This window comes from Mustela erminea, chromosome 4 (assembly GCF_009829155.1).
Source record: "Mustela erminea isolate mMusErm1 chromosome 4, mMusErm1.Pri, whole genome shotgun sequence".
Classification (NCBI taxonomy): Eukaryota; Metazoa; Chordata; class Mammalia; order Carnivora; family Mustelidae; genus Mustela; species Mustela erminea.
The window spans coordinates 46085184-46102114 of NC_045617.1; the positions used below are offsets into that span (position 1 = coordinate 46085184).

General features: G+C 40.4%; 1 pseudogene; it reads right to left on the reverse strand.

Annotated features, from left to right (window-relative positions):
• Window positions 1-288: 288 nt before the first annotated feature.
• The window catches only part of LOC116588283, a 46456-nt pseudogene continuing 29813 nt past the window's right edge, over window positions 289-16931 (reverse strand).

The window sequence follows — 16931 nt, forward strand, 5'->3', positions numbered from 1 at the left end:
GGTGTTTTCTAATGCAGGGGGATAGTATACCATGGTCTCAAATATTCTTTTCTGATAAAGGAAGCAACTACAGAAAGCTTTTATTTGTTTAAAGTAACCAATGCTATAGATGCAAAAACACCAACAACTCCCCCAATACTACTTCAAAACAAACATATCAAACTTGATTTTCATTAGAATGTTATTTCTTCACACTAATAAATCAAAAAACAAAGACCCAGATTATAGATAGATAGATAGATAGATAGAGGTATAGATATAGATATATATAAAAAGCAACACAAACAATTACTGAGCTTCATCTTCTGGACAAGAATACCAAGTGAATCTCTCTTCACAAAAAGCAATTACAATCTGAGGACACTTCATATTTGCCTCTTTTGCCAGCACCAAGTGTGCATCATCCGACTCTTTCCATTTCATGAGAAACATTAATTTCTCTCTGTCTGTGGCACCAATTATTCACTCAGGATCAAGACCTCTGACAAAGCCTCTTGATATCAGCAACATCTCTGTTCTTTGATTTGCTATCATCAGATTCACTGTCAGATAGAGATTTTCTTTTTTACCATTTTTTTCTTTACCAGCTTTTTGAGAATTAAGAAATGCTTCAGTGAACTCTGGACAATCTAAATTTTCTTCAGGCTCCCAAGCATTGTCAGCATCTGTAAATCCCAACCACTTTAGGAAATAATCCACCTTCCCATTCACTACACGTTGGTCTGGTCCTTTTTCCACCATAAATTCTTCAGGCTCTGCCTCTTCTACATTTTTACTTTTTCCATTCTGTTTCTTTCCCATTTTTTGCAATGTAGTTTTATTGGAGGCCATTTTTTATAGCAGAATGAAGAGCTATTATTCACCACCTCCAAGCTGCTCCAGGTCCTGGGTCTGCGGCATTTCGGGCCCTGGGTGCCTCAAGCTCCAACCACCTCAAATATCTTTTTTTAAAAAAAAAACATATAATTAACATATAACAAACATATTATTTGCTCCAGGGGTACAGGTCTGTGAATGATCAGGCTTACACATTTCACAGCACTCACCATAGCACATAACTCCCCTAACGTCCATAACCCAGCCGCCCTATCCCTACCCATTGCCCCCACAGCAACATTCAGTTGGTTTCATGAAATTAAGAGTCTCTTACAGTTTTTCTCCTTCCCCAGTCCCATCTTGTTTCATTTGTTCCTTCTAGTCGTCCCATGACCCCCTGCCCTGCCTCTCAAATTCCTCACATCAGAGAGATCATATGATAAGTGTCTTTCTCTGATTAACTTATTTCGCTTAGCATGATAAACTCAAGTCCCATCCACATCGTCACAAATGTCAAGACTTCGGAGTATTTTCATGGCTGCATAGTATTCCATTGTAGATATATACCACTTCATCTTTTTTTTTTTTTTTAAAGATTTTATTTATTTATTTGACAGAGAGAGATCACAAGTAGGCAGAGAGGCAGGCAGAGAGAGAGAGGAGGAAGCAGGCTCCCTGCTGAGCAGAGAGCCCGATGCGGGACTCGATCCCAGGACCCTGAGATCATGACCTGAGCTGAAGGCAGCGGCTTAACCCACTAAGCCACCCAGGCACCCTACCACTTCTTCTTTATCCATTCATCAGTTCATGGACATCTAGGTTCTTTCCATAGTTTGGCTATTGCGGACACTGTTGCTACAAACATTCAGGTGCACGTGCCTCTTCAGATCACTACATTTGTATCTTTACAGTAAATACCCAGTAGTGTGATTGCTGGGTCATAAGGTAGCTCTATTTTCAACTTTTTTAGGAACCTCCATGCTGTTTTCCAGAATGGCTGCACCAGCTTGCATTCCCACCAACAGTGTAGGAGGGTTCCCCTTTCTCCGCATCCCATCCAACATCTGCCGTTCCCTGACTTGTTAATTTTAGCCATTCTGACTGATGTGAAGTGGTATCTCATGGTGGTTTTGATTTGTATTTCCCTGATGCCGAGTGATACTGAGCACTTTTTCATGTGTCGCTTGGCCATCTGGATGTCTTCTTTGCAGAAATGTCTGTTTATGTCTTCTTCCCATTTCTTGATTGGATTATTTGTTCTTTGGGTGTTGAGTTTGATAAGTTCTTTATAGATTTTGGATACTAGCCCTTTATCTGATATGTCATTTGCAAATATTTTCTCCCATTCTGTCAGTTGTCTTTTTGTTTTGTTTTTGTTTTTTGTTTTTTGTTTTTTTTTTTAAAGATTTATTTATTTATTTATTTATTTGACAGAGAGAAATCACAAGTAGTCGGAGAGGCAGGCAGAGAGAGAGAGAGAGGGAAGCAGGCTCCCTGCTGAGCAGAGAGCCCGATGCGGGACTCGATCCCAGGACCCTGAGATCATGACCTGAGCCGAAGGCAGCGGCTTAACCCACTGAGCCACCCAGGCGCCCTTGTTTTTGTTTTTTGTTTGTTTGTTTGTTTGTTTTTGTTTGTTTGTTTGTTTGTTGATTTTCAAAAGCTTTTGATCTTGATGAAGTCCCAGTAGTTCATTTTGGCCCTTGTTTCCCTTGACTTTGGCGATATTTCTAGGAAGAAGTTGCTATGGCTGAGGTCAAAGAGGTTGCTGCCTGTGTTCTCCTCAAGGATTTTGTTGGATTCCTTTCTCACATTGAGGTCTTTCATCCATTTTGAGTCTATTTTTGTGTGTGGTATAAGGAAATGGTCCAATTTCATTTTTCTGCATGTGGCTGTCCAATATTCCCAACACTATTTGTTAAAGAGACTGTCTTTTTTCCATTGGACATTCTTTCCTACTTTGTTGAGAATTAGTTGACCATAGTGTTGAGGGTCTGTTTCAGGTCTCTCTATTCTGTTCTACTTATCTAAGTGTCTATGTTTGTGCTAGTATGATACTGTCTTGATGATTACAGCTTTATAATAGAACTTGAAGTCTGGAATTGTGACACCGCCAACTTTGGTTTTCTTTTTCAACATTCTTCTGGCTATTTGGGGTCTTTCCTGGTTCCATATAAATTTTAGGAGTAATTGTTCCATTTCTTTGAAAAAAATGAATGGTATTTTGATAGGAATTGTGTTAAATGTGTAGATTGCTTTAGGTAGCCTAGATATTTTCACAATATTTATTCTTCCAATCCATGAGCATGGAATGTTTCTCCATTTCTTTGTGTCTTCCTCAATTTCTTTCATGAGTACTTTATAGTTTTCTGAGTAGAGATTCTTTGCCTCTTTAGGTTTATTCCTAGGTATCTTATGGTTTCAGGTGCAATTGTAAATGGAATTGACTCCTTAATTTCTCTTTCTTCTGTCTTGCTGTTGGTATATAGAAATGCAACTGATTTCTGTGCACCGATTTTATATTCTGACAATTTACTAAATTCCTGTATGAGTTCTAGGAGTTTTGGAGTGAAGTCTTTTGGGTTTTCCACATAAAGTATCATATCATCTGCAAAGAGTGAAAGTTTGACTTCTTTGCCAATTCGGATGACTTTAATTTCTTTTTGTTGTCTGATTGCTGAGGCTAAGACTTCTGGTACTATGTCGAATAGCAGTGGTGACAGTGGACAGCCCTGCCATGTTCCAGACCTTAGGGAAATAGCTCTCAGTTTTTCCCCCATTGAGAATGATATTCACTGTGGGTTTTTCATCGATGGCTTTGATGATGTTGAGGTATGTACCCTCTATCCCTACACTGTGAAGAGTTTTGATCAAGAAAGGATGCTGTACTTTGTCAAATGCTTTTTCAGCATCTATTGAAAGTATCATATAGTTGTTGTTTTTTCTTGCATTAATGTAGTGTATCACATTGATTGATTTGCAGATGTTGAACCAAACTTGCAGCCCAGGAATAAATCCCAATTGGTTGTGGTGAATAACCCTTTTAATGTACTGTTGGATCCTACTGGCTAGAATTTTGTTGAGAATTTTTGCATCCATGTCCATCAAGGATATTGGTCTGTAATTCTTTTTTTTGATGGGGTCTTTGTCTGGTTTTGGGCCTTATAAAATGCTGGCCTTATAAAACGAATTAGGAAGTTTTCCTTCCATTTCTATTTTTTTAAACAGATTCAGGAGAATAGGTATAAATTCTTCTTTAAATGTTTGGTAAAACTCCCCTGGGAATCCGTCTGGCCCTGTGTTCTTGTTTGTTGGGGGAATTTGATGACTGTTTCAATCTCCTTACTGGATATGGTTCTGTTCAGGTTACCTATTTCTTCCTGGTTCAGTTTTGGTAGTTTGTATGTCTCTAGGAATGCATCCATTTCTTCCAGATTGTCAAATTTGCTGGTGTACAGTTGCTCGTAAATGTTCTTATAAAGGTTTGTATTTCTTTGGTGTTGGTTGTGATCTCTCCTTTTTCATCCATGATTTTATTAATTTGGGTCTTTTCTCATTTATTTTTGATAAGTCTGGCCAGGGGTTTGTCAATCTTATTAATTCTCTTAAAGAACCCAACTCCTGGGCACCTGGGTGGCTCAGTGGGTTAAGCCGCTGCCTTCGGCTCAGGTCATGATCTCAGGGTCCTGGGATCGAGTCCCACATTGGGCTCTCTGCTCAGCAGGGAGCCTGCTTCCTCCTCTCTCTCTCTGCCTGCCTCTCTGCAAAAAAAAAAAAAAAAAAAAAAGAACCCAACTCCTTGTTTCATTGATTTGTTCTACTGTTCTTTTGGTTTTGATTTCATTGATTTCTGCTCCTTTAGGTGTAGGGTTAGGTTGTGTACTTGAGACATTTCTTGTTTCTTTTCTTCTTTTTTTTTTTTTTTAGATTTTATTTATTTATTATTTATTTGACAGACAGAGATCACAAGCAGGCAGAGAGAGAGGAGAAAGCAGGCTCCCCACGGAGCAGAGAGCCCAATGTGGGGCTCGATCCCAGGACCCTGGGATCATGACCTGAGCTGAAGGCAGAGGCTTTAACCCACTGAGCCACCCAGGTGCCCCCCTTTTTTGTTTCTTGAGAAAGGCTTGTATTGCTATATACTTTCCTCCCAGCCTTTGCCATGTCCCCCAAATTTTGAACAGTTGTGTTTTAATTTTCATTTATTTCCATGATTTTTTTAAATTCTTCTTTAATTTCCTGGTTGACCCATTCATTCTTTAGTAGGATGCTCTTTAGCCTCCAGGTATTTGAGTTCTTTCCAACTTTCCTCTTGTGATTGAGTTTGAGTTTCAGATTGTTGTGGTCTGAAAATATGCTGGGAATGATCCTAATCTTTTGGTATCGGTTGAGAACTGATTTGTGACCCAGAATGTGATCTATTCCGGAGAATGTTCCATGTGCACTAGAGAAGAATGTTGTTTTGGGATGGAATGTCCTAAATATATCTGTGATGTCCATCTGGCCCTGTGTGTCATTTAAAGCCTTTATTTCTTTGTTGATCTTTTGCTTAGATATTCTGTCCATTTCAGTGAGGGGGGTGTTAAAGTCCCTTATTATTTATTGTATTATTGTTGATGTATTTCTTTGATTTTGTTATTAATTGGTTTACATAGTTGGCTGCTCCCATGTTAGGGGCATAGATATTTAAAATTGTTAGATCTTCTTGTTGGATATACTCTTTAAGTATGATATAGTGTCCTTCCTCATCTCTTATTATGGTCTTTGGCTTAAAATCTAATTGATCTGATATAAGGATTGCCACCCCAGCTTTCTTTTGACATCCATTAGCATGATAAATAGTTTTTCATCTCCTCACTTTAAATCTAGGTCTAAAATGAGTTTCTTGCAGACAGCATATTGATGGGTCTTGTTTTTTTATCCATTCTGATACCTTGTGTCTAAATGGGGCCTTTAGCCCATTTACATTCAGGGTAACTTTTGAAAGACAGGAATTTAGTGTCATTGTATTGCCTGTAAGGTGACTGTTACTGTATATTGTCTCTTCCTTTCTGGTCTGCTACTTTTAGGCTCTCTCTTTCCTTGGAGGACTGCTTTCAATATTTCCTATAGGGCTGTCTTAGGTGTTTGCAAATTCCTTTAGTTTTTGTTTGTCCTGGAAGCTTTTATCTGTCTATTTTCAGTGACAGCCCAGCTCAATATAGTCCTGCATATTTTTCTCATTTAGTGTTCTGAATATATCATGCCAGTCCTTTCTGGCCTGCCAGGTTAGTGGATAAGTCTGCTGCCAATCTAATATTTCTACCATTGTATGTTACAGACCTCTTATCCCAAGCTGCTTTCAGGATTTTCTCTTTGCCACTGAGACTTGTAAGTTTTACTATTAGATGATGGGGTTTGGACCCATTTTATTGATTCTAAGGGGGTTCTCTGTGCCTCCTGGATTTTGATACTTGTTCCCTTCACCAAATTAGAGAAATTCTCTGCTATAATTGCTCCAATATACATTCTGCCCCCCTCTCTCTTCTTCTTCTTCTGGAATCCCAATTATTTAATATTGTTTTATCTTATGGTATCACTTACCTCTCGAATTCTCCCCTCGTGGTCCAGTAGTGGTTTGTCTCTCTTTTGCTCAGCTTCTTTATTCTCTGCCATTTGGTCTTCTATATCACTAATTCTGTCCTCTGCCTCTTTTATCCTAACAGTGAGAGCATCCATTTTTTATTGCACTTCATTAATAGCTTTTTCTATTTCAACTTGGTTAGATTTTAGTTCTTTCATTTTTCCAGAAAGGGATTTTATTTCTCCAGAAAGGGATTCTCTAATATCTTCCATGCTTTTTCTGAGTTAGTACCTTGATAATTGTCATTCTGAACTCTAGTTCTGACAAATACTAATGTCTGTATTGATTAGGTCCCTAGCCATCAGTACTGCCTGAGTGGTGAGTTGTTCTGCCTTGTAATTTTACCCAGATACGAATAGATGAATGTGTCACTATGTTTTAAAGCAGTTATTTCAAATGTTCTTTAGCAATTTAGAGTCAAGAAGGTTATCCCATTTAGCAGAATACAATTTGTACATAAAAAACAAAACGCAGTTTGATTACTGGCCTTTAAGGGAGACACATAAATATGCTTGACCATTTACAGATAACAGTAACTGTAAAGTAAGGGTCTAGATTCATTTTATGTGATAAATGATTAACGAACCTAAGAATACTACTTAGAGAAAATCTGAGAGATAGGATTTCCATTTTTAAAATATTTGCAGAGAGTCTCCTGGGTGGCTCAGTCATTAAGCATCTGCCTTCGGCAAAGGTCATGATCCCAGAGTCCTGGGATCCAGCCCCTCGCTGGGCTCCCTGCTCAGTGGGGAGCCTGCTTCTCCCTCTTCCACTCGCCCTGCTTGTGTTTCTTTTCTTGCCATGTCTCTTTCTGTCAAATAAACAAATAAAATCATAAAAAATAAAATATTTGCAGAGTTACTGGGTAAAAGATAAGATATATTTGGGGCCCTGGGTGACTCAGTCGGTTAAGTGCCTGACTCTTAATTTCGGCTCAGATCATGATCTCAGGGTCCTGGGATTGAGCCCAGCACAGGGCTCTGCACTCAGGGGAGGCTGCTTGGGATTCTCACTCTTTCTCTCTCTGCTCCTCTCCCCATTCATGCTCTCTTGCTCATAAAAATAAATAAATAAATCTTTTTTAAAAAAAATGGTAAGTTATATTTCCATGGCACAGGGGTGGGGGCAGGGGCAGAAATATGATCACTAGATTAAAAGGAGAGTGGTATATCGAGTATGTTAATATTTTGGTTAATACAAAGCTAAATGTTTCTACAGCCAGTAGGATTTGTAAGTCAAATACGAACATCTGCCAAACAATTTCGTTTTTTTCTACATCTACCAGATGTTTATCTCAAGTCTCCAATTGCAGGGAAAAGGTCCTATCAGTGTAAACTAGGTCAGTTCAAGATTCCCCAGAAGGGGGGCCTTTTCCCCTCTGCAAACACACCAGGCTGTGCAGCAGAGCATAGGGCTTAGATAGAAGTCACCAGCTGTGTGTGCCAAGCTGCAGAACCTGTGTGACTGTGCTGGGGGTGGGGGTGGGGGACGCCAGGTGGGCAGGGCTTGGGGACACTCAACCACACACTTTAGCTTTTTCTTTAACCCCACCTCTTGCTTCCCTCTGTTCAGAGGATCATTATGTATTCTGAGGATGGGAGGAGGCAGGGTAAGCAGGAATTGGGTCACTTATGCATCCAGCTCCTTCTTGAAGAACTGAAAAAAATAAATAAAATAGAATAAATAAAATAAAATAATTTGACAGTTTGAAGTGTTGTTTTATCGGAGGTAATGGAAGGTTTAGACTGCAGTTCTAGTGGCCAAATGACTGAGAGTCATGGAGTGAGCGGAATGAGAGGAGAAGCCTTCACGCTGGGCAGTAGCATTTCACCTTACCACCATTTACAGATGCTCGGCATCGCTGAACATTGCTCACACTTCACACTGAGCGCTCATGACTCATAAGGAGAAAAACAATTTAACTGCGTTTTGTAGAGCCTGAAAGTGAGATTTGCAAGATTTACATCTCCAATAACACAGTTTTATTTTTTATTTTTTAAAGGCTTTATTTATTTATTTGACAGAGAGATAGGGAGAGAGCACAAGTAGGCAAAGAGGCAGGCAGAGAGAGAGGGAGAAGGAGGCTCCCTAGTGAGCAGGGAGCCCCATACGGGGCTTGACCCCAGGACCCTGGGATCATGACCTGAGCAGAAAGCAGACACTTACCCGACTGAGCTACCCAGGCGCCCTTCCAAAAACACAGTTTTAAAGAATAAAAACTGATATATGAAACCATAACTGATCCAAAGCGTGTGAGTTCTTATTTTTAGTTCTACTCGGTGCCAGACGCTGCTGTACGTACCAGGAATACACCAGCTTTAAACGACAACAGCACTCCCTGAGAATAGACCGAGTTTGAGAATTGAAAATTTTTGTTCACTGGAGGCATTTCATCAAGACTAGAAGACCGTGTTGCTGGGATAGTTTCTACTGAAGAGTAATCTGTAGCATTCATTTCAAATAAATAGAACATTAAAGCTTGAAGAAAATAATAATTTCATCCAACCACCCCACAAATGAAAAAGCATAATTTTTTACTCTAATTCCACAAAATGCTTATTAAACTCTGGCTGCACAGTAATATTTATGGAGCTGCTGTCAAACACAGAAGGCCACAGAAACTGGGCATGAGTATGCTGAGGCTCGACCTAAAGCCAAGGAGAAAGGCACCTTTCCTAAATTATATCTCCCATACCTGAACAGGGTTGGCAGAATTCTAGAGTGGTCTGACCTGCTGCAGGACAATATACAATCTCATAAAAAGAAGAATTTATTGAAACATATGAGCAGTGGGGATTGGGTATAAGTAGTCATGGCCAAACTGCCTACTGGTTGAGAGGGGCCCAGCCTGATTATCTTTGGGGATGTGTCGGGAAAGGCTTGTTCAATCACGCTGTGATCATGAATGGCGCCGTGAGCCATAGCCTTGGGTGGCCGGTGGGAGCCATTCTGTGTGGAGCTCTTATGCTCCACCCTACTATTTCCATAAGTGAGTGAGGGTGTGGAGTCACTGCATTTACTAGTGTTGATGATGCATAACTCAGGAATGCACCAGGAGATGATGGTTGGCACTTCTGGTCTCCGCCTCTTTACCAGGGAGTGCACTGTTTTCAACTTGCAAAATTAATATACACTTTGAGGATTCTGACACCATAAAACATAATGGCAAAGTCTGTCTTCCCCCATGATATTTTTGGATGTGCCTATGGGTACATTTAACATATAGCATACAAAATGCCCATTTGCAAGACATGGTAACAACTACTATTAAGTGTAACAAATAACACAGACAACTGTATTTTCTTCTTCTTCTGCCCATTTGGCTACAATATTCCCACTTTTTGTTCTGTTTTGTGCTCCTCAAATCCTAAAGGTGATGTTCAGATAGCTGAGTACCCCCCCCTTTTTTTTTAAAGATTTTATTTTTTTGTTTGACTTGCAGAGAGAGAGAGAGAGAGCACTCAAGCAGGGGGAGCCCAGGTAGAGGGAGAAGCAAACTCCGTGTTGAGCAGGCAGCCAAGTTCAGGACTTGATCCCAGAAGTCCAGGATCATGACCAGAGCCGAAGGCAAATGCTTAACCAACTGGCCACCCACGGGCCCTAAATAGATGAGTTCTAAATATACAGCTCACACTTGAACCCTTGCTGACTCCTAGATGCATATATGCAATGCCTGATTGATATTTCCTTTTAAAGTTGACTCTTACCTACTTCCCCAAACCTATTTTCCCTCAACATTTCCCTCAAGCTGTAAATGTGCCTTTCTTAATTTCTCCTTTTCCAATATCTAATCTATTCATAAATGAGCTCCCCTCTCAAATACATCCTTAATCTGTTTGTGTCTTTTTGCTCTCTGCTGCTGCCACCATACCGGCCTGGTAAAAACTACCATTACATATGCTCCAGATTTTGCGAAAACCTTCAAAATTGCTCTCCTACGTCCAGTCTTCCTGTCTACCATTCTTTTTCACAACAACCAAAATCACTGAAGAGAAAAAATATATAAGGTTTAAAATGTTCTCGAGATCATCCCCCATGTAAAATCCTTCGTGAGGGAGCCTGGGTGGCTCAGTTGTTTAAGCATCTGCCTTCAGCTCAGGTCATGATCCCAGGGTCCTGGATCAAGCCCCGAGTTAGGCTCCTTGCTCAGCGGGGGTTTGTTTCTTCCTCTACCTCTCCTCCTGCTCATGCTCTCTCTCTCACACTCTCTCTCAAATAAATAAATAAAATATTTAATATAAAATAAAAATAAAGTCCTTCATGAGTTTCCATTACACATAGAATAAAATCCAAGCTCCTCATCACTGTCTGTAAGATCCTATGTAACCTGGCTGTCCATCTCAGCCCCATTTCAGACCATTCCCTGCTCTTGCATTATGCTCCAGCCACTCCTCTCTGTTCTGCTGACTCACCAAAACTATTTGCACATGTGCCCTCTGTCCAAAATGCCCTTTCCCTTGATCTTTGTAGGACCTTAGGACCACTCAGGTCTGTTTAAATGTCTGCTCAGAAAGGTTCCCTGACCATCACATTTAAAGCAGATCTCCCCCAGCCCATCACACTCTATCACCTTATCTTGTTTGGATTATCCTATAGCAATTTTCTATAAAATTCTAAAAAATTTCTAAAAAAAAATTTCAACTAAAATGGTCTTACTTGTTTTCTAAGTTATAGTCTGTCTCCCACTATTAAAGCATGAAACCCCTAAAAGTAGTGGTCTATCTGTCTTATTCACCACTGTATCCTCAGTGCCTGAAACAGAGCCGAGTATGTGGTAGGCACACAATGAATATTTGTTGAAAGATCTGGCTTTTCCTTAGAGCATGAAGCATGTTTCAAGGTAAAATATCTAGGCGGGGTATAAAGTCCATTTGCTTACTTATGATAAAAGATGCAACCCAAAGATTCAGAGACCACCTAGTTTGCTTTTCTAATTAACTGCTTTCTCAGGCTCATTAACATGAATTAAATTTCTGCCTCTTGGACATGAGCGATAATAGACATTGCCAGTTCATTGAGTCTGACCCTTGCTTTTCACAAAAGGCATAAGCCTAGACTATTAGGTATTTTTAAAATAGTAAAAAATTAACATGTGTCATTTTATTCTTGGAGAACACTGGTGTCATTGGAGGAACTCTTTATGAATTCTTACAGTCACTGACAAAGTCTCCTTCCTTGCCTAAACTTTCATTAGACTCCTCTGAGTATGGTTCCTAACTAGGCCTCAACCTTTGCCTCTAGAGAACTTGTAGCTTTCAACACAAATGACTTCACCCACCTCCCACATTAAGACTTGAACAAACACAAATATAGTTTTTATCAGCTCAAATCTGTGTTCGTAGCATGAGGACCCAAGGCCCCTCAAAATGCCATGCCTGAGAAAACTCAGCATTGCCTAAAGAATTTATTGTTTGTTCTAGACAAAACCTGCCTATAAGCCCCTGACCTCCCTTTTCTTGGAATATTTACTTTAGAAAATACGTGATTGTAAATCTTTTCTCTGTCCTTCAGATTGTGTATTCTACAATCCAGGAATGCCTTTCTCAAGGATATGGGACCATCCTTTTGAAATGTAGTCATCAAGAAGGATAGGGTTTTTATCTCCTAGGCTCTGTGGGGGAGTATAACTTCGACCCCCGTTAGCAGACACAGATGGGCTCACCACACTGACCACCCACCTCCCAACACACTGTGTCCTGCAATTCTTTCTTTCTTTTTTTTTTTTAAACACTCGGGACTTAAAAAGCCTCCTGCCTTCAGTTTGCAGAACTTACCTCAGTTCTATACTGAAGTCTCTCCCATGCTGCAGTAGCTTGGGTAAAATCTGTCTTGCTTCTTTAATAAGAGTCCGGTGAATGGTTTCTCTTTAACATCACGAGCCAGCCAGTTACTATGTGTGACGTGTTTGGTTCCGTCTCAGTGTAGGAGATTTCTCATAGATGGTGTACTACATCTAGCCAGCATTTTCAGCTCCCCAAGATGATATTCTTCAGGAATAGTTCTTTTTTTCCCCTTAAGTCTTTAATTCCAGTTAGCTAACATACAATGTAATATTAGTTTTAGGTGTACAATACAGTGATTCAACACTTCCATATATCACCCAGTGTTTATCACAGCAGGTGCACTCCTTAACCCCCATCACCCATTTAACCCATACCCCCACCCACCTCCCCTCTGCTAACCATCAGTTAGTTCTCTCTAGTTAAGAGTCTGTTTGTTGGTTTTCCTCTCTCTCTTTTTTTTCCCCTTTGCTCATTTGTTTTCTTTCTTAAATTCTACACGTGAGTGAAATCATATGGTGTTTGTCTTTCTCTGAATGACTTATTTCCTTTTGCATAATACTTTCTAGTTCTTTCATGTCATCACAAATGGTAAGATTTCATTCTTTCACATGGCTGAGTAACATTCCATTTGTGTGTGTGTGTGTCATTTTTTTATCCATTCATCAGTTTATGGACACTTGGGCTGCTTCCACATCTTGGCTTTTGTAAATAATGCTGCAGTAAACAGGTGTATGTATTCCTTTGAATTAGTGTTCTTGAATTCTTTGGGTAAATACCCACTACTGTAATTGTTGGATCATATGATAGTTCTATTTTTAACTTCTTTTTTCCATTACCTCCATACTGTTTTCCAGAGTGGCTGTAGCAATTTGCATTCCCACCAACAATACACAAGGGTTCCTGTTTCTCTCCATCCTTGCCAATAATTGTGTTGTTGATTTTAGCCATTTTGACAGGTGTAAGGTGATATCTCATTGTAGTTTTGATTTGCATTGCCCTAAGGATGAATTATGTTGAGTATCTTTTCATGTGTCTGTTGGTCGACTGTATGTCTTCTTTGGAGAAATGTCTATTCATGTGTTCTGCCCTTTTTAAGTTGGATTATTTGGTTTTTGGTGATGAGTCTTAGAAGTTCTTTATATATCTCAGATACTGACCCTTTACTAGATATGTCATTTGCAAATCCTTCCTCCCATTCTATAGGTTGTCTTTTAGCTTCATTGTTTGTTCCCTTCACTGTGCAGAAGCTGTGTATTTTGAGGAAGTCCCAATGGTTTATTTTTTTGTTTCTTTTCCCTTCCTTCAGAGGACCCATCTAGAAAGAAGTTGCTATGGCTGATTTCAAAGAAGCATTGACTGTGTTCTTTTCTAGGATCAGGAGTGTTTCTTAACCCTGTCTTCACTGTGATAGGCAATGGGCTCAAGAAATGTCCTAGGGATGGATCTTTATCTTAAAATAAAAAAAAAAGTAGATTTAGGCCCTGAAGTAATGCCCAGACACCTACATCTCCAAGCCTGTCTGTATCACCTGAATTCAAGCCACCCTGAATTCCTTTTATTATCTTATTTTAGTCTTGCAGTCTTGACTGATTGTGGGAACTACAAGTTCAGCAGATAGTTGGTTATTGGGCCTGGGCTCATGGGATGGATCTGAGCTTGGAGACCCAGAACTAAAGTACTCAACGTTCAGCTGTATATTGAGTAGAGAAGATTACCCACCAAGAATGGGTTAACTGAGAAGAGAGCTAAGGACAGAACCTCTTAGGAAACACCAGTGTGTTCAGAAAGGGTGGAGGACCTTACTGCCCAGCTTTTACATATCTGAGCACATATAGAAAATAACATTTGCATGGCACATTGCGGGCTAGTTGTAAGAGATTTAAGGGTTTCTATATGGACTTGGTAAAATTTTTCATTACTTTCTGTATTCATTTCCTAGCACAAAAAGTATTGCAGACCAGGTGGCTTTAAACAATAGAGATGTATTGTTTCAGTTCTGGAGACTTTCAGTCCAAAATCAAGATATTGGGAGAGTTGTGATCCTTTTGAAACATGTAGGGGAAATCCTTCCTTGCGTCTTGTGGCTTGCCAGCAATCTTTGTCTTTCTTTGGCTTGCAATGGTATAACTCCAATATCTGCCCTTGTCGTTACATGGCATTCTTCCTTTGAGTCTCCTCTGTCTTCAGTAACCATCTTCTTGCAAGGACACCCGTCATATCAAATCAAAGAGTCCACTCTACTCCTGTATGACCTCAACTTCATTAATTGCATCTGTCATGACCCCATTTCCCCATAAGATCATAATCTGAGGCACTGGTGGTTAGGACTTCAACATATATTTTTTGGGGGGGGGGCAGGACAATGCATTCCAGAATAATTTCTTTTTATTCCATAACTACAATAAGAAAATTAAAAGTACGGGTGCTGGGGTGCCTGGGTGGCTCAGTGGGTTAAAGCCTCTGCCTTCAGCTCAGGTCGTGATCCCAGGGTCCTGGGATCGAGTCCCACATCGGGCTCTCTGTTCCGTGGGGAGCCTGCTTCCTCCTCTCTCTCTGCCTGCCTCTCTGCCTACTTATGATCTCTGTCTGTCCAATAAATAAAGAAAATCTTAAAAAAAAAAAGTATGGGTGCTAAATATTGAATTTATATAGTATTGCAACTGACTTTCTAATATCAGATTTTATGTTTGCAATGGAATGGATAGACTTTCTAATAATGTATAATCCCTTCAGATTATTTTTCTCTTCCAAACTCTCCAACTATTTTTCTCTTCCAAATTACTTTGAATGAAGCTATGAACAGGAGAATATGCAACATGATTCAGAACACAGCATAGCAGGACATAGATAAGGTGATCATTTCAGATAAGACGATCATTTCTCAACATCTTGGGGAAAGAGGTGATCTGTATTTCTTCATAAACACTGTTTTAAAGATGTAACTCATATGATTCTCCAGGAGCTGGAGCCCAAGAGAATGCATTGGGGACCTATCATCATCTGATGGGACATCAGAGGCAGTCTCTAGGGAGAGGTAGGGAGTCAGAGGCTGTTGGAGCGTCTGCCTCTGCCAGGAATGTCAGGCAGTGACAAGCAGCCATGGAAGGCAAGAGGGAATGGCAGCAATGTCTGGTAGCTCTTTTAGCATCTTCATCACAAATATTCAGTGGGATTTAGTTGGTGGCATTGCCACTGGGGCCTGAGAGGCAGAGGGAGACTTCTCCTCCGTGGGGCAGAGAGTGCACCTCTCTGCTTGAAGAGGGAGAGGAGGGCCATTGAGAAGCTAAGAGTGAGGGAATAAAGGACTTTCACTGACTTGGTGACCTCTGCTGGGCCACAGCTGGGCATTAAGAGCAGGTCAAACCCAACCACTTTCAGGAGGAGACGGGGCCTGATCGCTGATAGGTGTTAGAAGTTTAAAGCTTTTCTCTACCAACGTAGCATCCCAGGAAATTACTGAGCTGGAGTAGGAGGTCTGATCAAAAGTATTTTTGCAGGGTGCTTGTGTGGCCCAGTGGGTTAAAGCCTCTGCCTTCAGCTCAGGTCATGATCCCGGGGTCCTGGGATTGAGCCCCACACTGGGCTCTCTGCTCTGTGGAGAGCCTGCTTCCTCTTCTCTCTCTGCCTACTTGTGATTTCTGTCTGTCAAATAAATAAATAAAATCTTAAAAAAAAAAAAAAAAAAAAAAGAAAGAAAGTGTTTTTGCAACCAATTTAGCACTGCTGCTCTAGGCCAGGATCTTGTTCTTGGAATCCACGGTCCTTGTGACCAGCAGAGTTCTGTTGGAGCTAAACACTGTGGGTGCCATGACTGGGGGCACATTGGCTTGAGAATCAAAGTAGTGAAAAGGTAGACAGAGATGTTACAGGCTTTAAGGCCTCTCAGCTGGTATATGAGGGAGTCAGGTTCTAGACGCCCACATGCCCTGTCATCTTAAAACAGATGTGGCTATTTTCTTCTGTTCAGAGAAGATTGATTCTCAGATTCTTGATCATCAACATTGGTAAGAAATTTATTTAAATAATTAAAAAGAGTAAGGGGAGCATGTGTAGCTCAGTGGGTTTAGTGTCCAACTCTTGATTTTGGCTCAGGTCATGATCTCAAGGTCATTAGACAAAGCTCCACACTCAGTGGGGAGTCTGCTTCTCTCCCTCTTCCTCTCCCTTTGGCCCTCCCTTGCTGGCATGTGCATGCTCTCGCTAAGATAAATCTTTAAAAAAAGAGAACATTTTTATAAGCACTCAGAAGTTTATGAAGTTTAAAACTATATTTAAAGGTATTATCACGCATTTTTTTATTGACAAATATAATAGTACATTTCTTGTAAAGATGAGAATGTATTTTGAATCCAATCAAATTTTCTCTTTTTTAGAAAAAAAAATATATTTTTTTTAATTTGAGAGAGAGAGTTCATGAGGAGAGGGAGGGGGAGGGGGAGAGACAGAAAGAGAGAGAATCTCAAGCAGACTCCCTACTGACCATGGAGTCTGACATGGGGCTCAGTCTCACAGCCCTGAGATCATGACCTGAGCCAAAGTCAAGAGTCAGTTGCTTAACCACCTGAGCCACCCCAGTGCCCCCCACTCAAGTTTTCTCTTGAATGCATTGTAAGGATAGTTGTCCTGCAACTACCTTGGAGACTACTGGAAGTGTAGGTGGCACTATATATTTGAAGACAGAAGTTGGTCCTTTGCTGCTCCAATGGGAG